Source organism: Zosterops lateralis, assembly GCF_965231275.1.
Source record: "Zosterops lateralis genome assembly, chromosome: 12".
Lineage (NCBI taxonomy): Eukaryota > Metazoa > Chordata > Aves > Passeriformes > Zosteropidae > Zosterops > Zosterops lateralis.
This window is the reverse complement of record NC_139772.1, coordinates 21,565,968-21,586,612: the sequence shown is the minus strand read 5'-3', so window position 1 is coordinate 21,586,612 and position 20,645 is coordinate 21,565,968.

Genomic DNA, 20,645 nt, shown 5'->3' with positions numbered 1-20,645 from the left:
GTTCTGTAACTTTGCTTGCAGCAGCACCTTGGTGTGTTTTCTGTGTTCTCCAAGTGAAAATAAGGCTGTCAGGAGCCCGTGGTAGCTCCAGCTGCTTTGGAACACATTCTGCCACACTTGCTCTTTCTGCATGTCCCTAGTAGCCAGAAAGCGCTGCAAAGCTCTATTTTGCCAAGAAAGCAACTCTCTGGGAGGGTTCTGTAACTTTGCTTGCAGCAGCACCTTGGTGTGTTTTCTGTGTTCTCCAAGTCAAAATAAGCCTGTCCGGAGCCCGTGGTAGCTCCAGCTGCTTTGGAACACATTCTGCCACTCTTGCTGTTTGTGCGTGTCTCTAGCAGCGAGAAAGCGCTGTAAAGCTCTCTTTTGCCCGAGAAAAGCAACTCTCAGGGGGGCTCCTGTAACTTTGCTTGCAGCAGCACCTTGGTGTGTTTTCTGTGTTCTCCAAGTGAAAATAAGCCTGTCAGGAGCCCGTGGTAGCTCCAGCTGCTTTGGAACACATTCTGCCACACTTGCTCTTTCTGCATGTCCCTAGTAGCCAGAAAGCGCTGCAAAGCTCTATTTTGCCAAGAAAGCAACTCTCTGGGAGGGTTCTGTAACTTTGCTTGCAGCAGCACCTTGGTGTGTTTTCTGTGTTCTCCAAGTCAAAATAAGCCTGTCCGGAGCCCGTGGTAGCTCCAGCTGCTTTGGAACACATTCTGCCACACTTGCTGTTTGTGCGTGTCTCTAGCAGCGAGAAAGCGCTGTAAAGCTCTCTTTTGCCCGAGAAAAGCAACTCTCAGGGGGGCTCCTGTAACTTTGCTTGCAGCAGCACCTTGGTGTGTTTTCTGTGTTCTCCAAGTGAAAATAAGCCTGTCAGGAGCCCGTGGTAGCTCCAGCTGCTTTGGAACACATTCTGCCACACTTGCTGTTTCTGCATGTCTCTTGCAGCCAGAAAGCGCTGTAAAGCTCTCTTTTGCCCAAGAAAAGCAACTCTCAGGGGGACTTCTGTAACTTTGCTTTCAGCAGCACCTTGGTGTGTTTTCTGTGTTCTCCAAGTGAAAATAAGCCTGTCAGGAGCTCGTGGTAGCACCAGCTGCTTTAGAACACATTCTGCCACACTTGCTGTATCTCCATGTCTCTAGCAGGCAGAAAGCGCTGTAAAACTCTTTTTTGCCCGAGAAAAGGAACTCTCAGGGGGGGTTCAGTAAGTTTGCTTGCAACAGCACATTGGTGTGTTTTCTGTGTTCTCCAAGTGAAAATAAGCCTGTCAGGAGCCCGTGGTAGCTCCAGCTGCTTTGGAACACATTCTGCCACACTTGCTCTTTCTGCATGTCTCTAGCAGCCAGAAAGCGCTGTAAAGCGCTCTTTTCTCGAGAAAAGCAACACTCTGGGAAACCTCTGTAACTTTGCTTGCAGCAGCACCTTGGTGTGTTTTCTGTGTTCTCCAAGTGAAAAGAAGCCTGTCCGGAGCCCGTGGTAGCTCCAGCTGCTTTGGAACACATTCTGCCACACTTGCTCTTTCTGCATGTCTCTAGCAGCCAGAAAGCGCTGTAAAGCTCTCTTTTGCCCGAGAAAAGCAACTCTGCACACAGAACTTCGGGCCTCTCAGGGGGGGTTCGATAACTTTGCTTGCAGCAGCTCCTTGGTGTGTTTTCTGTGTTCTCCAAGTGAAAATAAGCCTGTCAGGAGCCTGTGGTAGCTCCAGCTGCTTTGGAACACATTCTGCCACACTTGCTGTTTCTGCATGTCTCTAGCAGCCAGAAAGCGCTGTAAAGCTCTCTTTTGCCCGAGAAAAGCAATTCTCAGGGGGGGTTCTGTAACTTTGCTTGCAGCAGCACCTTGGTGTGTTTTCTGTGTTCTCCAAGTGAAAATAAGCCTGTCAGGAGCTCGTGGTAGCTCCAGCTGCTTTGGAACACATTCTGCCACACTTGCTGTATCTCCATGTCTCTAGCAGGCAGAAAGCGCTGTAAAGCTCTCTTTTGCCTGAGAAAAGCAACTCTCAGGGGGGCTTCTGTAACTTTGCTTGCAGCAGCACCTTGGTGTGTTTTCTGTGTTCTCCAAGTGAAAATAAGCCTGTCCGGAGCCCGTGGTAGCTCCAGCTGCTTTGGAACACATTCTGCCACACTTGCTGTTTCTGCATGTCTCTAGCAGCCAGAAAGCGCTGTAAAGCTCTCTTTTGCCCGAGAAAAGCAACTCTCAGGGGGGCTTCTGTAACTTTGCTTGCAGCAGCTCCTTGGTGTGTTTTCTGTGTTCTCCAAGTGAAAATAAGCCTGTCAGGCGCCCGTGGTAGCACCAGCTGCTTTGGAACACATTCTGCCACAGTTGCTCTTTCTGCATGTCTCTAGCAGCCAGAAAGCGCTGTAAAGCTCTATTTTGCCCGAGAAAAGCAACACTCTGGGAAACCTCTGTAACTTTGCTTGCAGCAGCACCTTGGTGTGTTTTCTGTGTTCTCCAAGTGAAAATAAGCCTGTCCGGAGCCCGTGGTAGCTCCAGCTGCTTTGGAACACATTCTGCCACACTTGCTCTTTCTGCGTGTCTCTAGCAGCCAGAAAGCGCTGTAAAGCTCTCTTTTGCCCGAGAAAAGAAAGTCTGCACACAGAGCTTACGGCCTCTCAGGAGGAGTTCTGTAACTTTGCTTGCAGCAGCACCTTGGTGTGTTTTCTGTGTTCTCTAAGTGAAAATAAGCCTGTCCGGAGCCCGTGGTAGCTCCAGCTGCTTTGGAACACATTCTGCCACACTTGCTGTTTCTGCGTGTCTCTAGCAGCCAGAAAGCGCTGTAAAGCTCTCTTTTGCCCGAGAAAAGCAACTCTCAGGGGGGGTTCTGTAACTTTGCTTGCAGCAGCACCTTGGTGTGTTTTCTGTGTTCTCCAAGTGAAAATAAGCCTGTCAGGAGCCCGTGGTAGCTCCAGCTGCTTTGGAACACATTCTGCCACACTTGCTGTTTCTGCATGTCTCTAGCAGCCAGAAAGCGCTGTAAAGCTCGCTTTTGCCCGAGAAAAGCAACTCTCAGGGGGGCTTCTGTAACTTTGCTTGCAGCAGCACCTTGGTGTCTTTTCTGTGTTCTCCAAGTCAAAATAAGGCTGTCAGGAGCCCGTGGTAGCTCCAGCTGCTTTGGAACACATTCTGCCACACTTGCTGTTTCTGCGTGTCTCTTGCAGCCAGTAAGCGCTGTAAAGCTCTCTTTTGCCTGAGAAAAGCAACTCTGCACACAGAACTTCGGGCCTCTCAGGGGGGGTTCAATAACTTTGCTAGCAGCAGCTCCTTGGTGTGTTTTCTGTGTTCTCCAAGTGAAAATAAGCCTGTCAGGAGCCTGTGGTAGCTCCAGCTGCTTTGGAACACATGCTGCCACACTTGCTCTTTCTGCATGTCTCTAGCAGCCAGAAAGCGCTGTAAAGCTCTCTTTTGCCCGAGAAAAGCAACTCTCAGGGGGACTTCTGTAACTTTGCTTGCAGCAGCACGTTGGTGTGTTTTCTGTGTTCTCCAAGTGAAAATAAGCCTGTCCGGAGCCCGTGGTAGCTCCAGCTGCTTTGGAACACATTCTGCCACACTTGCTGTTTCTGCATGTCTCTTGCAGCCAGAAAGCGCTGTAAAGGTCTCTTTTGCCGAGAAAAGCAAGTCTGCACATATAGCTTAAGGCCTCTCAGGGGGGGTTCAGTAAGTTTGCTTGCAGCAGCTCCTTGGTGTGTTTTCTGTGTTCTCCAAGTGAAAATAAGCCTGTCAGGAGCTCGTGGTAGCACCAGCTGCTTTGGAACACATTCTGCCACTCTTGCTGTATCTCCATCTCTCTAGCAGGCAGAAAGCGCTGTAAAGTTCTTTTTTGCCCGAGAAAAGGAACTCTCAGGGGGGGTTCTGTAACTTTGCTTGCAGCAGCACCTTGGTGTGTTTTCTGTGTTCTCCAAGTGAAAATAAGCCTGTCCGGAGCCCGTGGTAGCTCCAGCTGCTTTGGAACACATTCTGCCACACTTGCTGTTTCTGCATGTCTCTAGCAGCCAGAAAGCGCTGTAAAGCTCTCTTTTGCCTGAGAAAAGCAACACTCAGGGGGGCTTCTGTAACTTTGCTTGCAGCAGCACCTTGGTGTGTTTTCTGTGTTCTCCAAGTGAAAATAAGCCTGTCAGGAGCCCGTGGTAGCTCCAGCAGCTTTGGAACACATTCTGCCACACTTGCTCTTTCTGCATGTCTCTAGCAGCCAGAAAGCGCTGTAAAGTGCTCTTTTGCCGAGAAAAGCAAGTCTGCACACAGAGCTTAAGGCCTCTCAGGGGGGGTTCTGTAACTTTGCTTGCAGCAGCACTTTGGTGTGTTTTCTGTGTTCTCCAAGTGAAAATAAGCCTGTCCGGAGCCCGTGGTAGCTCCAGCTGCTTTGGAACACATTCTGCCACACTTGCTGTTTCTGCATGTCTCTAGCAGCCAGAAAGCGCTGTAAAGCTCTCTTTTGTCCGAGAAAAGCAACTCTCAGGGGGACTTCTGTAACTTTGCTTGCAGCAGCACGTTGGTGTGTTTTCTGTGTTCTCCAAGTGGAATAAGTCTGTCAGGAGCCCGTGGTAGCTCCAGCTGCTTTGGAACACATTCTGCCACACTTGCTCTTTCTGCATGTCTCTTGCAGCCAGAAAGCGCTGTAAAGCTCTCTTTTGCCAAGAAAAGCAAGTCTGCGCACAGAGCTTGGGGCCTCTCAGTGGGGGTTCAGTAAGTTTGCTTGCAGCAGCTCCTTGGTGTGTTTTCTGTGTTCTCCAAGTGAAAATAAGCCTGTCAGGAGCTCGTGGTAGCTCCAGCTTCTTTGGAACACATTCTGCCACTCTTGCTGTTTCTGCATGTCTCTAGCAGCCAGAAAGCGCTGTAAAGCTCTCTTTTGCCCGAGAAAAGGAACTCTCAGGGGGGGTTCTGTAACTTTGCTTGCAGCAGCACCTTGGTGTGTTTTCTGTGTTCTCCAAATGAAAATAAGGCAGTCAGGAGCCCGTGGTAGCTCCAGCTGCTTTGGAACACATTCTGCCACACTTGCTGTTTCTGCGTGTCTCTTGCAGCCAGAAAGCGCTGTAAAGCGCTCTTTTGCCCGAGAAAAGCAACTCTCAGGGGGGGTTCTGTAACTTTGCTTGCAGCAGCACCTTGGTGTGTTTTCTGTGTTCTCCAAGTGAAAATAAGCCTGTCCGGAGCCCGTGGTAGCTCCAGCTGCTTTGGAACACATTCTGCCACACTTGCTCTTTCTGCATGTCTCTAGCAGCCAGAAAGCGTTGTAAAGCACTCTTTTCTCGAGAAAAGCAACACTCAGGGGGACTTCTGTAACTTTGCTTGCAGCAGCTCCTTGGTGTGTTTTCTGTGTTCTCCAAGTGAAAATAAGCCTGTCAGGAGCCCGTGGTAGCTCCAGCTGCTTTGGAACACATTCTGTCACACTTGCTGTTTCTGCGTGTCTCTTGCAGCCAGAAAGCGCTGTAAAGCTCTCTTTTGCCCGAGAAAAGCAACTCTGCACACAGAACTTCGGGCCTCTCAGGGGGGGTTCGATAACTTTGCTTGCAGCAGCTCCTTGGTGTGTTTTCTGTGTTCTCCAAGTGAAAATAAGCCTGTCAGGAGCCTGTGGTAGCTCCAGCTGCTTTGGAACACATTCTGCCGCACTTGCTGTTTCTGCATGTCTCTAGCAGCCAGAAAGCGCTGTAAAGCTCTCTTTTGCCCGAGAAAAGCAATTCTCAGGGGGGGTTCTGTAACTTTGCTTGCAGCAGCACCTTGGTGTGTTTTCTGTGTTCTCCAAGTGGAATAAGTCTGTCAGGAGCCCGTGGTAGCTCCAGCTGCTTTGGAACACATTCTGCCACACTTGCTCTTTCTGCATGTCTCTTGCAGCCAGAAAGCGCTGTAAAGCTCTCTTTTGCCAAGAAAAGCAAGTCTGCGCACAGAGCTTGGGGCCTCTCAGTGGGGGTTCAGTAAGTTTGCTTGCAGCAGCTCCTTGGTGTGTTTTCTGTGTTCTCCAAGTGAAAATAAGCCTGTCAGGAGCTCGTGGTAGCTCCAGCTTCTTTGGAACACATTCTGCCACTCTTGCTGTTTCTGCATGTCTCTAGCAGCCAGAAAGCGCTGTAAAGCTCTCTTTTGCCCGAGAAAAGGAACTCTCAGGGGGGGTTCTGTAACTTTGCTTGCAGCAGCACCTTGGTGTGTTTTCTGTGTTCTCCAAATGAAAATAAGGCAGTCAGGAGCCCGTGGTAGCTCCAGCTGCTTTGGAACACATTCTGCCACACTTGCTGTTTCTGCGTGTCTCTTGCAGCCAGAAAGCGCTGTAAAGCGCTCTTTTGCCCGAGAAAAGCAACTCTCAGGGGGGGTTCTGTAACTTTGCTTGCAGCAGCACCTTGGTGTGTTTTCTGTGTTCTCCAAGTGAAAATAAGCCTGTCCGGAGCCCGTGGTAGCTCCAGCTGCTTTGGAACACATTCTGCCACACTTGCTCTTTCTGCATGTCTCTAGCAGCCAGAAAGCGTTGTAAAGCACTCTTTTCTCGAGAAAAGCAACACTCAGGGGGACTTCTGTAACTTTGCTTGCAGCAGCTCCTTGGTGTGTTTTCTGTGTTCTCCAAGTGAAAATAAGCCTGTCAGGAGCCCGTGGTAGCTCCAGCTGCTTTGGAACACATTCTGTCACACTTGCTGTTTCTGCGTGTCTCTTGCAGCCAGAAAGCGCTGTAAAGCTCTCTTTTGCCCGAGAAAAGCAACTCTGCACACAGAACTTCGGACCTCTCAGGGGGGGTTCGATAACTTTGCTTGCAGCAGCTCCTTGGTGTGTTTTCTGTGTTCTCCAAGTGAAAATAAGCCTGTCAGGAGCCTGTGGTAGCTCCAGCTGCTTTGGAACACATTCTGCCACACTTGCTGTTTCTGCATGTCTCTAGCAGCCAGAAAGCGCTGTAAAGCTCTCTTTTGCCCGAGAAAAGCAATTCTCAGGGGGGGTTCTGTAACTTTGCTTGCAGCAGCACCTTGGTGTGTTTTCTGTGTTCTCCAAGTGAAAATAAGCCTGTCAGGAGCTCGTGGTAGCTCCAGCTGCTTTGGAACACATTCTGCCACACTTGCTGTATCTCCATGTCTCTAGCAGGCAGAAAGCGCTGTAAAGCTCTCTTTTGCCTGAGAAAAGCAACTCTCAGGGGGGCTTCTGTAACTTTGCTTGCAGCAGCACCTTGGTGTGTTTTCTGTGTTCTCCAAGTGAAAATAAGCCTGTCCGGAGCCCGTGGTAGCTCCAGCTGCTTTGGAACACATTCTGCCACACTTGCTGTTTCTGCATGTCTCTAGCAGCCAGAAAGCGCTGTAAAGCTCTCTTTTGCCCGAGAAAAGCAACTCTCAGGGGGGCTTCTGTAACTTTGCTTGCAGCAGCTCCTTGGTGTGTTTTCTGTGTTCTCCAAGTGAAAATAAGCCTGTCAGGCGCCCGTGGTAGCACCAGCTGCTTTGGAACACATTCTGCCACAGTTGCTCTTTCTGCATGTCTCTAGCAGCCAGAAAGCGCTGTAAAGCTCTATTTTGCCCGAGAAAAGCAACACTCTGGGAAACCTCTGTAACTTTGCTTGCAGCAGCACCTTGGTGTGTTTTCTGTGTTCTCCAAGTGAAAATAAGCCTGTCCGGAGCCCGTGGTAGCTCCAGCTGCTTTGGAACACATTCTGCCACACTTGCTCTTTCTGCGTGTCTCTAGCAGCCAGAAAGCGCTGTAAAGCTCTCTTTTGCCCGAGAAAAGAAAGTCTGCACACAGAGCTTACGGCCTCTCAGGAGGAGTTCTGTAACTTTGCTTGCAGCAGCACCTTGGTGTGTTTTCTGTGTTCTCCAAGTGAAAATAAGCCTGTCCGGAGCCCGTGGTAGCTCCAGCTGCTTTGGAACACATTCTGCCACACTTGCTGTTTCTGCGTGTCTCTAGCAGCCAGAAAGCGCTGTAAAGCTCTCTTTTGCCCGAGAAAAGCAACTCTCAGGGGGGGTTCTGTAACTTTGCTTGCAGCAGCACCTTGGTGTGTTTTCTGTGTTCTCCAAGTGAAAATAAGCCTGTCAGGATCCCGTGGTAGCTCCAGCTGCTTTGGAACACATTCTGCCACACTTGCTGTTTCTGCATGTCTCTAGCAGCCAGAAAGCGCTGTAAAGCTCGCTTTTGCCCGAGAAAAGCAACTCTCAGGGGGGCTTCTGTAACTTTGCTTGCAGCAGCACCTTGGTGTCTTTTCTGTGTTCTCCAAGTCAAAATAAGGCTGTCAGGAGCCCGTGGTAGCTCCAGCTGCTTTGGAACACATTCTGCCACACTTGCTGTTTCTGCGTGTCTCTTGCAGCCAGTAAGCGCTGTAAAGCTCTCTTTTGCCCGAGAAAAGCAACTCTCAGGGGGACTTCTGTAACTTTGCTTGCAGCAGCACGTTGGTGTGTTTTCTGTGTTCTCCAAGTGAAAATAAGCCTGTCCGGAGCCCGTGGTAGCTCCAGCTGCTTTGGAACACATTCTGCCACACTTGCTGTTTCTGCATGTCTCTTGCAGCCAGAAAGCGCTGTAAAGGTCTCTTTTGCCGAGAAAAGCAAGTCTGCACATATAGCTTAAGGCCTCTCAGGGGGGGTTCAGTAAGTTTGCTTGCAGCAGCTCCTTGGTGTGTTTTCTGTGTTCTCCAAGTGAAAATAAGCCTGTCAGGAGCTCGTGGTAGCACCAGCTGCTTTGGAACACATTCTGCCACTCTTGCTGTATCTCCATCTCTCTAGCAGGCAGAAAGCGCTGTAAAGCTCTTTTTTGCCCGAGAAAAGGAACTCTCAGGGGGGGTTCTGTAACTTTGCTTGCAGCAGCACCTTGGTGTGTTTTCTGTGTTCTCCAAGTGAAAATAAGGCTGTCAGGAGCCCGTGGTAGCTCCAGCTGCTTTGGAACACATTCTGCCACACTTGCTCTTTCTGCGTGTCTCTTGCAGCCAGAAAGCGCTGTAAAGTGCTCTTTTGCCCGAGAAAAGGAACTCTCAGGGGGGGTACTGTAACTTTGCTTGCAGCAGCACCTTGGTGTGTTTTCTGTGTTCTCCAAGTGAAAATAAGCCTGTCCGGAGCCCGTGGTAGCTCCAGCTGCTTTGGAACACATTCTGCCACACTTGCTGTTTCTGCATGTCTCTAGCAGCCAGAAAGCGCTGTAAAGCTCTCTTTTGCCTGAGAAAAGCAACACTCAGGGGGGCTTCTGTAACTTTGCTTGCAGCAGCACCTTGGTGTGTTTTCTGTGTTCTCCAAGTGAAAATAAGCCTGTCAGGAGCCCGTGGTAGCTCCAGCAGCTTTGGAACACATTCTGCCACACTTGCTCTTTCTGCATGTCTCTAGCAGCCAGAAAGCGCTGTAAAGTGCTCTTTTGCCGAGAAAAGCAAGTCTGCACACAGAGCTTAAGGCCTCTCAGGGGGGGTTCTGTAACTTTGCTTGCAGCAGCACTTTGGTGTGTTTTCTGTGTTCTCCAAGTGAAAATAAGCCTGTCCGGAGCCCGTGGTAGCTCCAGCTGCTTTGGAACACATTCTGCCACACTTGCTGTTTCTGCATGTCTCTAGCAGCCAGAAAGCGCTGTAAAGCTCTCTTTTGTCCGAGAAAAGCAACTCTCAGGGGGACTTCTGTAACTTTGCTTGCAGCAGCACGTTGGTGTGTTTTCTGTGTTCTCCAAGTGGAATAAGTCTGTCAGGAGCCCGTGGTAGCTCCAGCTGCTTTGGAACACATTCTGCCACACTTGCTCTTTCTGCATGTCTCTTGCAGCCAGAAAGCGCTGTAAAGCTCTCTTTTGCCAAGAAAAGCAAGTCTGCGCACAGAGCTTGGGGCCTCTCAGTGGGGGTTCAGTAAGTTTGCTTGCAGCAGCTCCTTGGTGTGTTTTCTGTGTTCTCCAAGTGAAAATAAGCCTGTCAGGAGCTCGTGGTAGCTCCAGCTTCTTTGGAACACATTCTGCCACACTTGCTCTTTCTGCATGTCTCTAGCAGCCAGAAAGCGTTGTAAAGCACTCTTTTCTCGAGAAAAGCAACACTCAGGGGGACTTCTGTAACTTTGCTTGCAGCAGCACCTTGGTGTGTTTTCTGTGTTCTCCAAGTGAAAATAAGCCTGTCAGGAGCCCGTGGTAGCTCCAGCTGCTTTGGAACACATTCTGTCACACTTGCTGTTTCTGCGTGTCTCTTGCAGCCAGAAAGCGCTGTAAAGCTCTCTTTTGCCCGAGAAAAGCAACTCTGCACACAGAACTTCGGGCCTCTCAGGGGGGGTTCGATAACTTTGCTTGCAGCAGCTCCTTGGTGTGTTTTCTGTGTTCTCCAAGTGAAAATAAGCCTGTCAGGAGCTCGTGGTAGCTCCAGCTGCTTTGGAACACATTCTGCCACACTTGCTGTATCTCCATGTCTCTAGCAGGCAGAAAGCGCTGTAAAACTCTTTTTTGCCCGAGAAAAGGAACTCTCAGGGGGGGTTCTGTAACTTTGCTTGCAACAGCACCTTGGTGTGTTTTCTGTGTTCTCCAAGTGAAAATAAGCCTGTCAGGAGCCCGTGGTAGCTCCAGCTGCTTTGGAACACATTCTGCCACACTTGCTCTTTCTGCATGTCTCTAGCAGCCAGAAAGCGCTGTAAAGCGCTCTTTTGCCCGAGAAAAGCAACTCTCAGGGGGGGTACTGTAACTTTGCTTGCAGCAGCACCTTGGTGTGTTTTCTGTGTTCTCCAAGTGAAAATAAGCCTGTCCGGAGCCCGTGGTAGCTCCAGCTGCTTTGGAACACATTCTGCCACACTTGCTCTTTCTGCATGTCTCTAGCAGCCAGAAAGCGCTGTAAAGCTCTCTTTTGCCTGAGAAAAGCAACTCTCAGGGGGGCTTCTGTAACTTTGCTTGCAGCAGCTCCTTGGTGTGTTTTCTGTGTTCTCCAAGTGAAAATAAGCCTGTCAGGAGCCCGTGGTAGCACCAGCTGCTTTGGAACACATTCTGCCACACTTGCTCTTTCTGCATGTCTCTAGCAGCCAGAAAGCGCTGTAAAGCTCTCTTTTGCCCGAGAAAAGGAAGTCTGCACACAGAGCTTACGGCCTCTCAGGAGGAGTTCTGTAACTTTGCTTGCAGCAGCACCTTGGTGTGTTTTCTGTGTTCTCCAAGTCAAAATAAGGCTGTCAGGAGCCCGTGGTAGCTCCAGCTGCTTTGGAACACATTCTGCCACACTTGCTCTTTCTGCATGTCCCTAGTAGCCAGAAAGCGCTGCAAAGCTCTATTTTGCCAAGAAAGCAACTCTCTGGGAGGGTTCTGTAACTTTGCTTGCAGCAGCACCTTGGTGTGTTTTCTGTGTTCTCCAAGTCAAAATAAGCCTGTCCGGAGCCCGTGGTAGCTCCAGCTGCTTTGGAACACATTATGCCACTCTTGCTGTTTGTGCGTGTCTCTAGCAGCCAGAAAGCGCTGTAAAGCTCTCTTTTGCCCGAGAAAAGCAACTCTCAGGGGGGCTCCTGTAACTTTGCTTGCAGCAGCACCTTGGTGTGTTTTCTGTGTTCTCCAAGTGAAAATAAGCCTGTCAGGAGCCCGTGGTAGCTCCAGCTGCTTTGGAACACATTCTGCCACACTTGCTGTTTCTGCATGTCTCTTGCAGCCAGAAAGCGCTGTAAAGCTCTCTTTTGCCCAAGAAAAACAACTCTCAGGGGGACTTCTGTAACTTTGCTTTCAGCAGCACCTTGGTGTGTTTTCTGTGTTCTCCAAGTGAAAATAAGCCTGTCAGGAGCTCGTGGTAGCACCAGCTGCTTTACAACACATTCTGCCACACTTGCTGTATCTCCATGTCTCTAGCAGGCAGAAAGCGCTGTAAAACTCTTTTTTGCCCGAGAAAAGGAACTCTCAGGGGGGGTTCAGTAAGTTTGCTTGCAACAGCACCTTGGTGTGTTTTCTGTGTTCTCCAAGTGAAAATAAGCCTGTCAGGAGCCCGTGGTAGCTCCAGCTGCTTTGGAACACATTCTGCCACACTTGCTGTTTCTGCATGTCTCTAGCAGCGAGAAAGCGCTGTAAAGCTCTCTTTTGCCCGAGAAAAGCAACTCTCAGGGGGGGTACTGTAACTTTGCTTGCAGCAGCACCTTGGTGTGTTTTCTGTGTTCTCCAAGTGAAAATAAGCCTGTCCGGAGCCCGTGGTAGCTCCAGCTGCTTTGGAACACATTCTGCCACACTTGCTGTTTCTGCATGTCTCTAGCAGCCAGAAAGCGCTGTAAAGCTCTCTTTTGCCCGAGAAAAGCAACTCTCAGGGGGGCTTCTGTAACTTTGCTTGCAGCAGCACGTTGGTGTGTTTTCTGTGTTCTCCAAGTGAAAATAAGCCTGTCAGGCGCCCGTGGTAGCACCAGCTGCTTTGGAACACATTCTGCCACAGTTGCTCTTTCTGCATGTCTCTAGCAGCCAGAAAGCGCTGTAAAGCTCTATTTTGCCCGAGAAAAGCAACACTCTGGGAAACCTCTGTAACTTTGCTTGCAGCAGCACCTTGGTGTGTTTTCTGTGTTCTCCAAGTGAAAATAAGCATGTCCGGAGCCCGTGGTAGCTCCAGCTGCTTTGGAACACATTCTGCCACACTTGCTGTTTCTGCGTGTCTCTAGCAGCCAGAAAGCGCTGTAAAGCTCTATTTTGCCCGAGGAAAGCAACTCTCAGGGGGGGTTCTGTAACTTTGCTTGCAGCAGCACCTTGGTGTGTTTTCTGTGTTCTCCAAGTGAAAATAAGCCTGTCCGGAGCCCGTGGTAGCTCCAGCTGCTTTGGAACACATTCTGCCACACTTGCTGTTTCTGCGTGTCTCTAGCAGCCAGAAAGCGCTGTAAAGCTCTCTTTTGCCCGAGAAAAGGAAGTCTGCACACAGACTTACGGCCTCTCAGGAGGAGTTCTGTAACTTTGCTTGCAGCAGCCCGATTGGTGTGTTTTCTGTGTTCTCCAAGTGAAAATAAGCCTGTCAGGAGCTCGTGGTAGCACCAGCTGCTTTGGAACACATTCTGCCACACTTGCTGTTTCTGCGTGTCTCTTGCAGCCAGAAAGCGCTGTAAAGCGCTCTTTTGCCCGAGAAAAGCAACTCTCAGTGGGGGTTCAGTAAGTTTGCTTGCAGCAGCTCCTTGGTGTGTTTTCTGTGTTCTCCAAGTGAAAATAAGCCTGTCAGGAGCCCGTGGTAGCACCAGCTGCTTTGGAACACATTCTGCCACACTTGCTCTTTCTGCATGTCTCTAGCAGCCAGAAAGCGCTGTAAAGCTCTATTTTGCCCGAGAAAAGCAACTCTCAGGGGGGCTTCTGTAACTTTGCTTGCAGCAGCACTTTGGTGTGTTTTCTGTGTTCTCCAAGTGAAAATAAGCCTGTTCGGAGCCCGTGGTAGCTCCAGCTGCTTTGGAACACATTCTGCCACACTTGCTGTTTCTGCATGTCTCTAGCAGCCAGAAAGCGCTGTAAAGCTCTCTTTTGCCCGAGAAAAGGAAGTCTGCACACAGAGCTTACGGCCTCTCAGGAGGAGTTCTGTAACTTTGCTTGCAGCAGCACCTTGGTGTGTTTTCTGTGTTCTCCAAGTGAAAATAAGCCTGTCAGGAGCCCGTGGTAGCTCCAGCTGCTTTGGAACACATTCTGCCACACTTGCTCTTTCTGCATGTCCCTAGTAGCCAGAAAGCGCTGCAAAGCTCTATTTTGCCAAGAAAGCAACTCTCTGGGAGGGTTCTGTAACTTTGCTTGCAGCAGCACCTTGGTGTGTTTTCTGTGTTCTCCAAGTCAAAATAAGCCTGTCCGGAGCCCGTGGTAGCTCCAGCTGCTTTGGAACACATTCTGCCACTCTTGCTGTTTGTGCGTGTCTCTAGCAGCCAGAAAGCGCTGTAAAGCTCTCTTTTGCCCGAGAAAAACAACTCTCAGGGGGGCTCCTGTAACTTTGCTTGCAGCAGCACCTTGGTGTGTTTTCTGTGTTCTCCAAGTGAAAATAAGCCTGTCAGGAGCCCGTGGTAGCTCCAGCTGCTTTGGAACACATTCTGCCACACTTGCTGTTTCTGCATGTCTCTTGCAGCCAGAAAGCGCTGTAAAGCTCTCTTTTGCCCAAGAAAAACAACTCTCAGGGGGACTTCTGTAACTTTGCTTTCAGCAGCACCTTGGTGTGTTTTCTGTGTTCTCCAAGTGAAAATAAGCCTGTCAGGAGCTCGTGGTAGCACCAGCTGCTTTACAACACATTCTGCCACACTTGCTGTATCTCCATGTCTCTAGCAGGCAGAAAGCGCTGTAAAGCTCTCTTTTGCCTGAGAAAAGCAACTCTCAGGGGGGGTTCTGTAACTTTGCTTGCAGCAGCACCTTGGTGTGTTTTCTGTGTTCTCCAAGTGAAAATAAGCCTGTCAGGAGCTCGTGGTAGCTCCAGCTGCTTTGGAACACATTCTGCCACACTTGCTCTGTCTGCATGTCTCTAGCAGGCAGAAAGCGCTGTAAAACTCTTTTTTGCCCGAGAAAAGGAACTCTCAGGGGGGGTTCAGTAAGTTTGCTTGCAACAGCACCTTGGTGTGTTTTCTGCGTTCTCCAAGTGAAAATAAGCCTGTCAGGAGCCCGTGGTAGCTCCAGCTGCTTTGGAACACATTCTGCCACTCTTGCTGTTTGTGCGTGTCTCTAGCAGCGAGAAAGCGCTGTAAAGCTCTCTTTTGCCCGAGAAAAGCAACTCTCAGGGGGGCTCCTGTAACTTTGCTTGCAGCAGCACCTTGGTGTGTTTTCTGTGTTCTCCAAGTGAAAATAAGCCTGTCAGGAGCCCGTGGTAGCTCCAGCTGCTTTGGAACACATTCTGCCACACTTGCTGTTTCTGCATGTCTCTTGCAGCCAGAAAGCGCTGTAAAGCTCTCTTTTGCCCAAGAAAAGCAACTCTCAGGGGGACTTCTGTAACTTTGCTTTCAGCAGCACCTTGGTGTGTTTTCTGTGTTCTCCAAGTGAAAATAAGCCTGTCAGGAGCTCGTGGTAGCACCAGCTGCTTTAGAACACATTCTGCCACACTTGCTGTATCTCCATGTCTCTAGCAGGAAGAAAGCGCTGTAAAACTCTTTTTTGCCCGAGAAAAGGAACTCTCAGGGGGGGTTCAGTAAGTTTGCTTGCAACAGCACATTGGTGTGTTTTCTGTGTTCTCCAAGTGAAAATAAGCCTGTCAGGAGCCCGTGGTAGCTCCAGCTGCTTTGGAACACATTCTGCCACACTTGCTGTTTCTGCATGTCTCTAGCAGCGAGAAAGCGCTGTAAAGCTCTCTTTTGCCCGAGAAAAGCAACTCTCAGGGGGGGTACTGTAACTTTGCTTGCAGCAGCACCTTGGTGTGTTTTCTGTGTTCTCCAAGTGAAAATAAGCCTGTCCGGAGCCCGTGGTAGCTCCAGCTGCTTTGGAACACATTCTGCCACACTTGCTGTTTCTGCATGTCTCTAGCAGCCAGAAAGCGCTGTAAAGCTCGCTTTTGCCCGAGAAAAGCAACTCTCAGGGGGGCTTCTGTAACTTTGCTTGCAGCAGCTCCTTGGTGTGTTTTCTGTGTTCTCCAAGTGAAAATAAGCCTGTCAGGCGCCCGTGGTAGCACCAGCTGCTTTGGAACACATTCTGCCACAGTTGCTGTTTCTGCATGTCTCTAGCAGCCAGAAAGCGCTGTAAAGCTCTCTTTTGCCCGAGAAAAGCAACTCTCAGGGGGGCTTCTGTAACTTTGCTTGCAGCAGCTCCTTGGTGTGTTTTCTGTGTTCTCCAAGTGAAAATAAGCCTGTCAGGAGCCCGTGGTAGCTCCAGCTGCTTTGGAACACATTCTGCCACACTTGCTGTTTCTGCATGTCTCTTGCAGCCAGAAAGCGCTGTAAAGCTCTCTTTTGCCCGAGAAAAGCAACTCTGCACACAGAACTTCGGGCCTCTCAGGGGGGGTTCGATAACTTTGCTTGCAGCAGCTCCTTGGTGTGTTTTCTGTGTTCTCCAAGTGAAAATAAGCCTGTCAGGAGCCTGTGGTAGCTCCAGCTGCTTTGGAACACATTCTGCCACACTTGCTGTTTCTGCATGTCTCTAGCAGCCAGAAAGCGCTGTAAAGCTCTCTTTTGCCCGAGAAAAGCAATTCTCAGGGGGGGTTCTGTAACTTTGCTTGCAGCAGCACCTTGGTGTGTTTTCTGTGTTCTCCAAGTGAAAATAAGACTGTCAGGAGCCCGTGGTAGCTCCAGCTGCTTTGGAACACATTCTGCCACACTTGCTCTTTCTGCATGTCTCTAGCAGCCAGAAAGCGCTGTAAAGCTCTCTTTTGCCTGAGAAAAGCAACTCTCAGGGGGGGTTCTGTAACTTTGCTTGCAGCAGCACCTTGGTGTGTTTTCTGTGTTCTCCAAGTGAAAATAAGCCTGTCAGGAGCTCGTGGTAGCTCCAGCTGCTTTGGAACACATTCTGCCACACTTGCTGTATCTCCATGTCTCTAGCAGGCAGAAAGCGCTGTAAAGCTCTCTTTTGCCTGAGAAAAGCAACTCTCAGGGGGGCTTCTGTAACTTTGCTTGCAGCAGCACCTTGGTGTGTTTTCTGTGTTCTCCAAGTGAAAATAAGCCTGTCCGGAGCCCGTGGTAGCTCCAGCTGCTTTGGAACACATTCTGCCACACTTGCTGTTTCTGCGTGTCTCTAGCAGCCAGAAAGCGCTGTAAAGCTCTCTTTTGCCTGAGAAAAGCAACTCTCAGGGGGGGTTCTGTAACTTTGCTTGCAGCAGCACCTTGGTGTGTTTTCTGTGTTCTCCAAGTGAAAATAAGCCTGTCAGGATCCCGTGGTAGCTCCAGCTGCTTTGGAACACATTCTGCCACACTTGCTGTTTCTGCATGTCTCTAGCAGCCAGAAAGCGCTGTAAAGCTCGCTTTTGCCCGAGAAAAGCAACTCTCAGGGGGGTTCAGTAAGTTTGCTTGCAGCAGCACCTTGGTGTCTTTTCTGTGTTCTCCAAGTCAAAATAAGGCTGTCAGGAGCCCGTGGTAGCTCCAGCTGCTTTGGAACACATTCTGCCACACTTGCTGTTTCTGCGTGTCTCTTGCAGCCAGTAAGCGCTGTAAAGCTCTCTTTTGCCTGAGAAAAGCAACTCTGCACACAGAACTTCGGGCCTCTCAGGGGGGGTTCAATAACTTTGCTTGCAGCAGCTCCTTGGTGTGTTTTCTGTGTTCTCCAAGTGAAAATAAGCCTGTCAGGAGCCTGTGGTAGCTCCAGCTGCTTTGGAACACATGCTGCCACACTTGCTCTTTCTGCATGTCTCTAGCAGCCAGAAAGCGCTGTAAAGCTCTCTTTTGCCCGAGAAAAGCAACTCTCAGGGGGACTTCTGTAACTTTGCTTGCAGCAGCACGTTGGTGTGTTTTCTGTGTTCTCCAAGTGAAAATAAGCCTGTCCGGAGCCCGTGGTAGCTCCAGCTGCTTTGGAACACATTCTGCCACACTTGCTGTTTCTGCATGTCTCTAGCAGCCAGAAAGCGCTGTAAAGCTCTCTTTTGCCTGAGAAAAGCAACACTCAGGGGGGCTTCTGTAACTTTGCTTGCAGCAGCTCCTTGGTGTGTTTTCTGTGTTCTCCAAGTGAAAATAAGCCTGTCAGGAGCCCGTGGTAGCTCCAGCAGCTTTGGAACACATTCTGCCACACTTGCTCTTTCTGCATGTCTCTAGCAGCCAGAAAGCGCTGTAAAGTGCTCTTTTGCCGAGAAAAGCAAGTCTGCACACAGAGCTTAAGGCCTCTCAGGGGGGGTTCTGTAACTTTGCTTGCAGCAGCACTTTGGTGTGTTTTCTGTGTTCTCCAAGTGAAAATAAGCCTGTCCGGAGCCCGTGGTAGCTCCAGCTGCTTTGGAACACATTCTGCCACACTTGCTGTTTCTGCATGTCTCTAGCAGCCAGAAAGCGCTGTAAAGCTCTCTTTTGCCCGAGAAAAGCAACTCTCAGGGGGACTTCTGTAACTTTGCTTGCAGCAGCACGTTGGTGTGTTTTCTGTGTTCTCCAAGTGGAATAAGTCTGTCAGGAGCCCGTGGTAGCTCCAGCTGCTTTGGAACACATTCTGCCACACTTGCTCTTTCTGCATGTCTCTTGCAGCCAGAAAGCGCTGTAAAGCTCTCTTTTGCCAAGAAAAGCAAGTCTGCGCACAGAGCTTGGGGCCTCTCAGTGGGGGTTCAGTAAGTTTGCTTGCAGCAGCTCCTTGGTGTGTTTTCTGTGTTCTCCAAGTGAAAATAAGCCTGTCAGGAGCTCGTGGTAGCTCCAGCTTCTTTGGAACACATTCTGCCACTCTTGCTGTTTCTGCACGTCTCTAGCAGCCAGAAAGCGCTGTAAAGCTCTCTTTTGCCCGAGAAAAGCAACTCTCAGGGGGGCTTCTGTAACTTTGCTTGCAGCAGCACCTTGGTGTGTTTTCTGTGTTCTCCAAATGAAAATAAGGCAGTCAGGAGCCCGTGGTAGCTCCAGCTGCTTTGGAACACATTCTGCCACACTTGCTGTTTCTGCGTGTCTCTTGCAGCCAGAAAGCGCTGTAAAGCGCTCTTTTGCCCGAGAAAAGCAACTCTCAGGGGGGGTTCTGTAACTTTGCTTGCAGCAGCACCTTGGTGTGTTTTCTGTGTTCTCCAAGTGAAAATAAGCCTGTCCGGAGCCCGTGGTAGCTCCAGCTGCTTTGGAACACATTCTGCCACACTTGCTCTTTCTGCATCTCTCTAGCAGCCAGAAAGCGCTGTAAAGCTCTCTTTTACCTGAGAAAAGCAATTCTCAGGGGGGGTTCTGTAACTTTGCTTGCAGCAGCACCTTGGTGTGTTTTCTGTGTTCTCCAAGTGAAAATAAGCCTGTCAGGAGCCCGTGGTAGCTCCAGCTGCTTTGGAACACATTCTGCCACACTTGCTGTTTCTCCGTGTCTCTAGCAGCCAGAAAGCGCTGTAAAGCTCTCTTTTGCCGAGAAAAGCAACTCTGCACACAAAGCTTGGGGCCTCTAAGGGGGGGTCCTGTAACTTTGCTTGCAGCAGCACCTTGGGGTGTTTTCTGTGTTCTCCAAGTCAAAATAAGGCTGTCCGGAGCCCGTGGTAGCTCCAGCTGCTTTGGAACACATTCTGCCACACTTGCTGTTTCTGCATGTCTCTAGCAGCCAGAAAGCGCTGTAAAGCACTCTTTTGCCCGAGAAAAGCAACTCTCAGGGGGGGTTCTGTAACTTTGCTTGCAGCAGCACCTTGATGTGTTTTCTGTGTTCTCCAAGTCAAAATAAGCCTGTCCGGAGCCCGTGGTAGCTCCAGCTGCTTTGGAACACATTCTGCCACACTTGCTGTTTCTCCGTGTCTCTAGCAGCCAGAAAGCGCTGTAAAGCTCTCTTTTGCCGAGAAAAGCAACTCTGCACACAAAGCTTGGGGCCTCTAAGGGGGGGTTCTGTAACTTTGCTTGCAGCAGCACCTTGGGGTGTTTTCTGTGTTCTCCAAGTCAAAATAAGGCTGTCCGGAGCCCGTGGTAGCTCCAGCTGCTTTGGAACACATTCTGCCACACTTGCTGTTTCTGCATGTCTCTAGCAGCCAGAAAGCGCTGTAAAGCTCTCTTTTGCCCGAGAAAAGCAACTCTCAGGGGGACTTCTGTAACTTTGCTTGCAGCAGCACCTTGGTGTGTTTTCTGTGTTCTCCAAGTGAAAATAAGCCTGTCAGGAGCCCGTGGTAGCTCCAGCTGCTTTGGAACACATTCTGCCACACTTGCTGTTTCTGCGTGTCTCTAGCAGCCAGAAAGCGCTGAAAAGCTCTCTTTTGCCCGAGAAAAGGAAGTCTGCACACAGACTTACGGCCTCTCAGGAGGAGTTCTGTAACTTTGCTTGCAGCAGCACCTTGGTGTGTTTTCTGTGTTCTCCAAGTCAAAATAAGGCTGTCAGGAGCCCGTGGTAGCTCCAGCTGCTTTGGAACACATTCTGCCACTCTTGCTGTTTGTGCGTGTCTCTAGCAGCCAGAAAGCGCTGTAAAGCTCTCTTTTGCCTGAGAAAAGCAACTCTCAGGGGGGGACTTCTGTAACTTTGCTTGCAGCAGCACCTTGGTGTGTTTTCTGTGTTCTCCAAATGAAAATATGCCTGTCAGGAGCCCATGGTAGCTCCAGCTGCTTTGGAACACATTCTGCCACACTTGCTCTTTCTGCATGTCTCTAGCAGCCAGAAAGCGCTGTAAAGTGCTCTTTTGCCGAGAAAAGCAAGTCTGCACACAGAGCTTAAGGCCTCTCAGGGGGGGTTCTGTAACTTTGCTTGCAGCAGCACTTTGGTGTGTTTTCTGTGTTCTCCAAGTGAAAATAAGCCTGTCCGGAGCCCGTGGTAGCTCCAGCTGCTTTGGAACACATTCTGCCACACTTGCTGTTTCTGCATGTCTCTAGCAGCCAGAAAGCGCTGTAAAGCGCTCTTTTGCCCGAGAAAAGCAACTCTCAGGGGGGGTTCTGTAACTTTGCTTGCAGCAGCACCTTGATGTGTTTTCTGTGTTCTCCAAGTCAAAATAAGCCTGTCCGGAGCCCGTGGTAGCTCCAGCTGCTTTGGAACACATTCTGCCACACTTGCTCTTTCTGCATGTCTCTTGCAGCCAGAAAGCGCTGTAAAGGTCTCTTTTGCCGAGAAAAGCAAGTCTGCACATATAGCTTAAGGCCTCTCAGGGGGGGTTCAGTACGTTTGCTTGCAGCAGCTCCTTGGTGTGTTTTCTGTGTTCTCCAAGTGAAAATAAGCCTGTCAGGAGCTCGTGGTAGCACCAGCTGCTTTGGAACACATTCTGCCACTCTTGCTGTATCTCCATCTCTCTAGCAGGCAGAAAGCGCTGTAAAGCTCTTTTTTGCCCGAGAAAAGGAACTCTCAGGGGGGGTTCTGTA